Source organism: Meleagris gallopavo, chromosome 16, assembly GCF_000146605.3.
Source record: "Meleagris gallopavo isolate NT-WF06-2002-E0010 breed Aviagen turkey brand Nicholas breeding stock chromosome 16, Turkey_5.1, whole genome shotgun sequence".
NCBI lineage: Eukaryota > Metazoa > Chordata > Aves > Galliformes > Phasianidae > Meleagris > Meleagris gallopavo.
Window position 1 is genome coordinate 10968676 of NC_015026.2, and position 8678 is coordinate 10977353.

The following is an 8678-nucleotide window of genomic DNA, read 5'->3' on the forward strand; positions in this document are numbered from 1 at the left end:
AGAATCATAGAATCACAAGGTTGGATAGGACCTACAAGACCATCTACAAGACCATCTAGTCCAATCGTCCTGCCATCACCATTGCTACCAAGCACTGAACCAGATCTCGTAGCTCCTCATCCAGGCACCTCTTGAACGCTGCCGTGGACGGTGACTCCACCACCTCCCTGGGCAGCCATTCCACTGCCTGACCACTCTCTGAGAGAAAAAGTTCTTCCTTACGTCTAACCTAAACCTCCTCTGGTACAACTTGTGGCCATTACCTGAATTTGATATTTTCTCACTCCTTATTTTCTCTCTCTATCTTATCCGATATTTCCTCCTTCCTTTTGCCCAATCATCTCTCAGTCTTTGCCCTGTGAGGTGCCATGCTCACAGATTGCCCCATACAGCATTTATCTGTGGGATCAGCACCATTCTCCTCCGCACCCAGAACGCACTGCTGGGGCTGAGCCTGAGCTCCTGGAACCCAGGGTTTGTGCTGCCAGCTCTCAGAGTTCTGTCACTGCTGTTCCACCCCTAACACAGCGCCCAGAAAGACAACATCCCCATCCCCAGTGCCCCCCTGCCAGAAGGACCACGGTGGCAATGCCAGAAAGCAGAGCTGTGCCTTGGGCCCTATGGCCCACATGGCCGGCGTTGGATGGCAGTCCCTGCTGTTGCTGCTTCCTTGCTTACAGCCAACATTTCTGCCTCTCTGCATGTCCAACAGCAACTCCAGCCCCGAAGTTCTGCACTGGTTGACTTCTGGTGCAGATCCTCTGCACGAGGGACTGCACAGACAGCACCACGGAGCACCTCAGCCCAAACAGGACCATGTGTGTAGGCTGCTCCGAAAGTAATGCCTCCTACTTATTCCACAGAAACTATGACAGCTACAAAGAGCAAAACAGCACTAATTGATGGAGCAAATTCCCAACTACAAAGCACTGTTTTTCAACGCAGTCACCATCGTTAGCCATGAATTTTCACCAGCAATGAACAAGAGCGTGCAGGTTGCTCTTGTAGATATCTGCACCAAGCAGAATTGCTGTCACTGCTGAAATGCAGCACCCACCAGCCCAAGCTGGGATTTGTTCCCCAGAGCTGCCCACATGGCAGCTTGAAGGCTCTCGTGGTGGGGATATATGCAACGCACAAGGAGATCTACAGCTGAGCAGAGCCTGCGGCTGAAATGCAACAGAATTTCACGCTGCCCTTTCACCTCTCTTCCTGCTATCTCCCAGCAAAATGAATCTCTCAGCTCTGACAAGCTCAGCATCACCATTCCACAGAGCCAACCTGCCTCCTCCGAGCCCATCCTCAGCACACACAGGAACAGTGCCCTTAGCACTGGAGGGAGCGAGACGCAAAGGAAGAGCATTAGGTGGAGTGAGAGATAGCAAGAGCACGGCCGTATCAGACGTCTCCAGGCAAGATAACACGATAAATAATCAATCAATCCCTACAAAATCCTTAAGTGCTTGATGTATCCTCCTGCAAATTGAATCACTTCTCCTACCAGGAAGTTCTCTCTTGTAAATAAATGAGAGCAGAAATGGCCCATATTGAAAAATAATGTTGTTAAAACCACTGATTAAGTTTTACACAAGCATATGAGAGGAAACTAAAAGGTTTTAGCTTTTTAATTTAAGAAATGAGGAATATGATATAATTTCAATTTGTGATGAGATAAGATGTTCTCGATACTGTGGCTTCAATTGGATTATATCCTAATGTACTTTTATAAAGTGTCAGGCTAGCTGCAGATTAAGGTATGTGTGTAATATTCTTTATTAACAATTTAATGGACTTGCTTTCACTCTATCCATCTTAATCAGTGTTTCCAGTCCACCTGGGAGATCTAGTTAGTGCAGAACCTGAAACTCCAACCTGATGAAAGAGGGAACTCAGTGATCCGTCAGTGTCAAAAACAAGAGGGAAGCACTGATAAAAGACTGCTGAGGATCATCTTTAACCTCCTGTCATCAGCTCCACTCTAAAAGCGCTCAACCACCGCTCTTGGAGTCACTCAATGAGACAAATGCCCTCCTCAGCCCCAGGTCCTTCTCCTGCCAGAATATTGAAGGGCCTTTTGGCAACTCACAGGACTTGCTGCATCACCAAACCCAGCAGCCTGATCCGGAGCAATCCACTCCATAATCCTGTTTTACACTCAAGCAGTGGTGTGAGAGCAGCCTGGCCGTGTGGGCTCTCCAGCTTTCACCCACAGCTCTGCCTTGGTTGGAGGCTTCCAGCTCGTTTCGTTCTGAAATTTATTCATGGCAGGCTTATGTCTGCACGTGCTGGCATCAATATTGGCCTTTAGCTTAACTAGCTCCTCTCTCTCCCTCCCATTTATCTGCCTGTGCAATCACATCTCTCAGCCTTCATTTGGATAGGCTGCATCAGCCGTGCTTGTTCAGCCACCTCAGAGGGACATCCTGACACCTTCCCCACATTCTGCATCTCTTCCTCTTTTCCAGAGGTGCCATCTCTGCACACAGCTCCCAGCACCTTTCCCGTGCTTTTATTGAGCAGTCTCTCACTCCAGCATGACACTGAGGAAAGGCAAAGCCAGGGCAGCCCCCCAGGCATCCTCCTCTAGGCAAAGGGCATAAGATCTGGGCACAAACAGCCCCCAGCACGGCCACAAGCTCAGACAACACCCAATGACCTCTATTTGGGCTGCAGCACAGCTGGAGCCTGGCTATCAGCAGCCACCTGGCTGGTAGCCCCTTTTCCTGCTGCCTGCACTGCCATGCACACACACAGCCATCACCCGACGCACGGAGCAGCAGCCTGGTAAATAACGGTCCATCAGGAAAGAAGTGTCTATACACCTCATCTCCTTTAATTCACTTGCAACACGGTGATTCAGTGAGGGTGGGTCGGTCGTAGCTGCAGGTGCTCCCGGACCGGGGAGGAGCACAAAAATGAAGTTGTTTGTGGCTTTTGATTCCATCCCTGGAATTATTTACAGCTGCAGGCAATATTAAACTATGTAGAGCAAGTGTCCTCATTTACATGCTAATTCATTTATACCCTCTGGATTGATTTCTCCAATTCATTTTCAGCCCACTAACTCTTCTGATATGAATTATATTATCACCTCCAGAACGGCAGCAGGGAAATGTGACGAAGCCACCCCGGCTCTTCTGATCTCTAATTGCCCTCGCTGCTCGGAGCTGGCGTGGCCGGCTGCAGCTCCACTCCCTGCCCATGGGCACCCACATCTGCTCCGTGCCAGCAGACAAAGGCTGTGCTGACAGTCCCACCTCCAGGGCTCAGACCTGGGGAAGGACTCAGACCTCGGGCTTGCTGCTGCCTCTGGAAGCCATTCCTTCTTTCTGCCCAGGAGAAGCGTTTCAGAGAGCAAAACCAAAGCGTATCCGCATCTTCCAGCAGACAGGCCTGGAATTAATTCTAGGTTTCGTGAGGGCCTCTCTGAGGCTTCTCAGCAGCCTCAGATCACAACAGATGGATGTGACACATCCCCAGTTCTCCCTGCCTTGGGAATGAAGCACTCACATTGAGAGGACATACCACCACCGTAGAATCATGGAATCACAAGGTTGGAAAAAGCCTGCAAGATCATCTGGTTCAATCATCCTCCCATCACCATTGCTACCACAAGCTACTAAACCATATCTTGTAGCTCCTCATCCAGATGCCTCTCGAACATTGCCAGGGACGATGACTCCACCCCCCCGGGCAGGCCATTCCAGTGCCTGACCACTTAGGGGCTGGAGAAGAGCAGAAGCTGCCCGTAGGAAGCACAGGACTTGTCAGTGTCCCTGATGGATGGGTATGGTCGAGACATCCTTTTCCAGGTGGCAAATCCAACAGCTGGACTCACTTCTCTGGAAGACCTGACTGAGATGCCAAGGTGACAGTAAGGAAGGGAACCAGCTCCTGCAGTGACCTGTGAGCCTGCAGGACACCAGCCTGCTAGCAGGGAAGGAGGAGAAGCCTGCCAATGAGGGAAGGTGTGACCATCAAGGTCCCTTCCAACCCAAACCGTCCTATGACTCTATGTGGAGTGTTGCAGGGTGCAGGGCAGGCTTTCCTTTCTCCCTTACAATAGCAATGGAGTTCTGCAGAAGTTTAAATTTCAGCTTCCGTAACCAGGTGGATTTCATCAGATAGATGCCCCACTGACTACCAGTAACATCATTTTTAATCCTGCACCAAAAATACAGAGCAGACTGCTCGGGAAATCCAGTGAAATCCTACCCCTTCTCACAGCAGGCCTTTCACTGTTATTGCTGATGATGTTTGTCCTGTGGTTTATTACTGCATGGGAGGAAAGCATTTTGTGCACTGTATGGGGCACCTTCTCCAATAGGCTGTTCTCATAGTGCTGTCTTGGAGCTCATACGTACAGAGAGCTGCCAGCCAAAAGCACTGAGCTACGGATGGCTTAAAGGCAAGGTAAGCATCCCCATCCCATCTCCCAAAAGGAAAAGGAAGGCTGGATTTAATGTTTTGGTTTCAAGCTCAGAAACATTCAGTGTTCAGAATGAGGTGATTTGGAGAACTGTGCCTCTATGTCCTTAATTTGACCATCAAGAAAACTGAATCAAGAGTTCTGGCAGCCCACAGAGTGCAGGAGAGCATCCTTTCACTATGTAACATCTCACTGTTCAAAAACATTGTGTCTGTTACAAACATGACAAAATACATAAACATGGGATTTAGTACAACTGTTCTGGGATCGTTGTCCCTCCGTGTGGAGCATGGGTTGGTGTTCCTGTAGCACAGTTTGCTCTCTGATCCCGTGTTTCAGCATTGCTTACCTTGCTGGTTATGGGTGAATTCACAGTAAGGAACTGCTGATGCTCTCATGCAGGGCGCTTGGACATCCTCTGCCTTGCAGCCAGATTTGGGTGTCTTAGTCCTGTAGAGGGGGAATCCACCTCCTGCAGCTGGAGTGAGCTGTAGTCAGATGCATTGACATATGCCCTTCAGAGCCCATCGCAGTGTTTTACAGCTGTTGGTTGACCATGTGGGAGACTGGAGTCCAGCACCTGTGCAAGTCAGCAGCTGAGGAACTCAGCAAGAAGAAAACACTCAGCTGGCCAACGTGGCTGTGTTCAGACAGCGATGGGTTGGATGCCACACACTGAGCTGATACAAACACGTCCAAACCGGACACACGCACACACAAACACCCACGATGTTTGGTATTTTAAAGATTTGCAGAAGCCTAACTCCTTCCTTGCTCTCGCATCTTGTATGAGCAGCACGCAGCTCTCTGCTGCAGCTGGGCAGACGTGCCAGAGGGACCAAAACCAAAAGGTCCAGGCTCATTGAAAGTTAAACAGAACCACTTCTCCTCCAAATTCCACTGCAAAATGAAAGCTACAGGGAAATTAAGACATTTCTGCTGGCTGGCAGGGAAAGGACAGCTCTTTGTTCCTGATTTACACCATCTGAAACAATTAACTTGTAAAGCTGAGATACCGTTCCCCCTTGGCATCCCCTGTTTGTTATGCCTCAGACCATTTCAAATGAGCACTTGAGAAAGGAGAGAGCCCCTCTGCCTCCCGTCACTTGAGGGAGGGGGAAAGTTGTCCTAAGTGGAACAATAGCCTGTCCCTTCTTAATGCCACTTCAAAGCTCCTCGGTCAGGAAAATTGATAATTGCGTCAAGTGCAGTTTTTCTAAACTTCATCATTTAGCACTGAAAACTGGGCTATTGAATTCATATAGTTCTTTGATCAAGACCAGTTAATTAAGTTATTCCCTTGATATGGCTCTTATCATTTTAGTGCCAGACCTACATCACACTTGCGCAATTCCCATACTGGCTTTGATATGCATCATGTAAGCTTCCCAGACCATCATCGCTGGGTTTCTACAGAGTGTCACTGTTACCTTACCAGTTCCACCTAGCACGTGGGGTCAGCCTGGGAGTTATTAAAAGAGCGATTCTACAGCCCAGAAGGCTCCTGGACACTGTGCCAAGGGAAGTCATCCACGGGCTGAAACCAGAGCGGCAATTTCTCCCAGAGCTTGCTATTTCCAATTAGCACTTTGAGTTCAAAACTCCTGTTGTTCCTTCACACCTGATTCCTCCCGATCCTTCCTGTTCTCTGAGCTCCTCCATCCCACCCAATCGTCCAGGCCTCATTCAGCAAATCCTCTTCCTCCGCATTCCTGCTCTCCATGGAAGAGTGACAAGCTCCAATTTAGGTCTCCACAATTTTTTTGGGCTTATCCCCTTAAACCGGATTAGTGAACGTCTTAATGCCAGTGACACCAGTCACAGCTCACCATCTGATCCTGCCTTTCAGGATTTGCTGCATCTCTGCACTTTCCTCTGCTGAAGGAGATCCTGTGATCTCTCCTTGCAATGCCTCCAGCTCCTCACCACCAGCAGCCTCCCACCCCACCATACTCCTCTCATCTCGTAGATGTCCAAATATCCTCATTTTCTCACCTGGCCCCTCTGGGGTCTCTTTCGGCACCTGAAAGCCTTTGTGCTTTCCTGGTTTTGATACCTATGGGTTTCTCCTCCAAGCGCTCTTCTTCAAGATGCAGCCCCACTGGAAAACTCACAGCTTCCTTCCTTACGTCTCATTTTCCTTCACTAACACATACAAAACACTGAGGCAAACAACTCAAGGTTGTGTTTCCATTTTTCTGACCCACTCCCATATTAAGTCTGGCTGTGGTCTCCATCCCATCAGGACTCCATCAGCCCCTGACACTCTGTCCTTGGGCTCTGCCTGCCCTTCCCAGCTCAGCTTCCTTCCCCACTGCCCTTCACACAGACCAGCCCACATGGTGACTTCCTCTTGCTCCTCCTCAAACCCCTCTATAGAGAAATGTTCCTCCCAGGCCTGCTGCTCACACTCCATTCCCCATCCATCTCCACCATGATGAAGTAACATCGCTGCAGCGCTCTCCCACTTGCAACTGTGGGGAAGAGATGGGGTGAGCTGCAGCTTGATCCTTCCATGGATGTGACAGAGGAACTCCTGTGAGCAGCATGGAGGTAAGACAGGCCCTGGTGGGCTCCAGCTCTGTCTGCCCACCTCCATCTCACATCCCTGTGCTCCCCAGCATCCCACACCAGCTCACAATGAGATGCATCCTCTCCATCAGCACAAGTTCCCTCTGTCCCCTCAGAACAAAACCCCAGCAGAGCAGAGCCACCAGCTGGAGTTCAATTTCCGACTCCAAGGCGTATCTGGAGCCAATTTGCAATGTGCTTACTCCAAAAATCGCCCTCCCCTGTGATGTGTGACAGCTCCAGACCACAGTCCTGCGCACGGCTCCGAAGGAAAAATGTTTTAATTTGTCACAAACCAATTATAGCGTCTCATCTATCCCTGAATTACTCATCTTGGCTACAGTATAGGACAAAGGGCCCCTCTGAGAGGAGATTAGACATGGATATTAACAAGAGAAAAAAGTGTCCACTGTCTCACCTTGCTGGGGATGCGGCTTCAACAAGACAGGAAAAGGAAACCCCTCCTGACTGACAGCTGGAGGGAGGGCTGCCATCCCACCACAAATCCCTCGCTTCACGCAGAAGAATAGTCACGACAAACTCCGTATTACCGCGCATTCAAATAATATTCATGCATGGCAGATAACAGAGTCACGGCTGGCAGAGCTGCCACATGAATATAAATAACCTGTGCTCCTCCGGTTGCTATCGGAGATGCTCTGCCACTGTGTTGGAGCATGAGTGACCGGGCTGTCAGAGCAGTGTGTGGGGACCCGAGGGCTATGGATGCTTACATGGGTGCTTCAGCTTCATTTGAGGGCACACCAGCAGCTCTAAGCCCATGCTTTGCACCAAACCTAGTTCTCAAGGACCCAAGGCCTTCCACATCAATGCTCCATCCCTCCCATCCCAACAGTGCTGGCCTCAGGCATCTCCCTTCATCCTGAGGGCAAAGACAAGGGTGACGCCTCCCGGGAATCACATATGGTTGGGTTGGAAGGGACCTCAAACCCTCTGTTGTTCCAACCCTCTTGCAGTGGGTAGGGTTACCAGCCACTAAATCAGGCACAAGCTGAGACCCAGGTTTGCAGGTGGTTTTGGTCACTTTGAACATTGAAAAGTATTGCCTGAAGCTCCCATATTCCAAAGGCACTTTACATTTACAGCCCCAGCTGTGGCCAGCCCTGGCCACTTAGCTCAGCAGCAGGGCTGCCCTCTGGCAGCTGGATGAACAGGAGTGCTCGCTGCTCTGTCTCAAGTTGATTCAAGGCATCCAAGGGCAGCCTATTACAGATCATCTTCTTCCTTGGTGGAGAGGGAGCTGATGAAAGCCAATTTCCCTTTGTACTCATCACGAATAATTTGGAGAATTCCCCTTGTTTACTCAGAACTGTTAATGATGCGTCAGAAATTACCTCTGAGATTGTAATTAAAGAAAACGGCAGAAGAGAGAGAGACACACACACACATATACACACAGAGAGCCTCGTCACAGCTTCATCTGCAAGTCAAGAAGTGCTGGAGAAGGCAGCCACCTCCCCTGCATCCCAAACCCACAAAAGGACCCCCCCAGACACCCTTAAATGGCAGAGACTCAGAAGTGCAGCCCCCAGACCCAGTGCAGCCCCCACTCACCTCCATTTCTGCTATGAAAAAAACAGCTGCATTATTCCTGGGTATCCAGGAGCCAGCGAGGCCATGAACCCAAACAGGGAACGAGTAGGAAACTCAGTCCTCC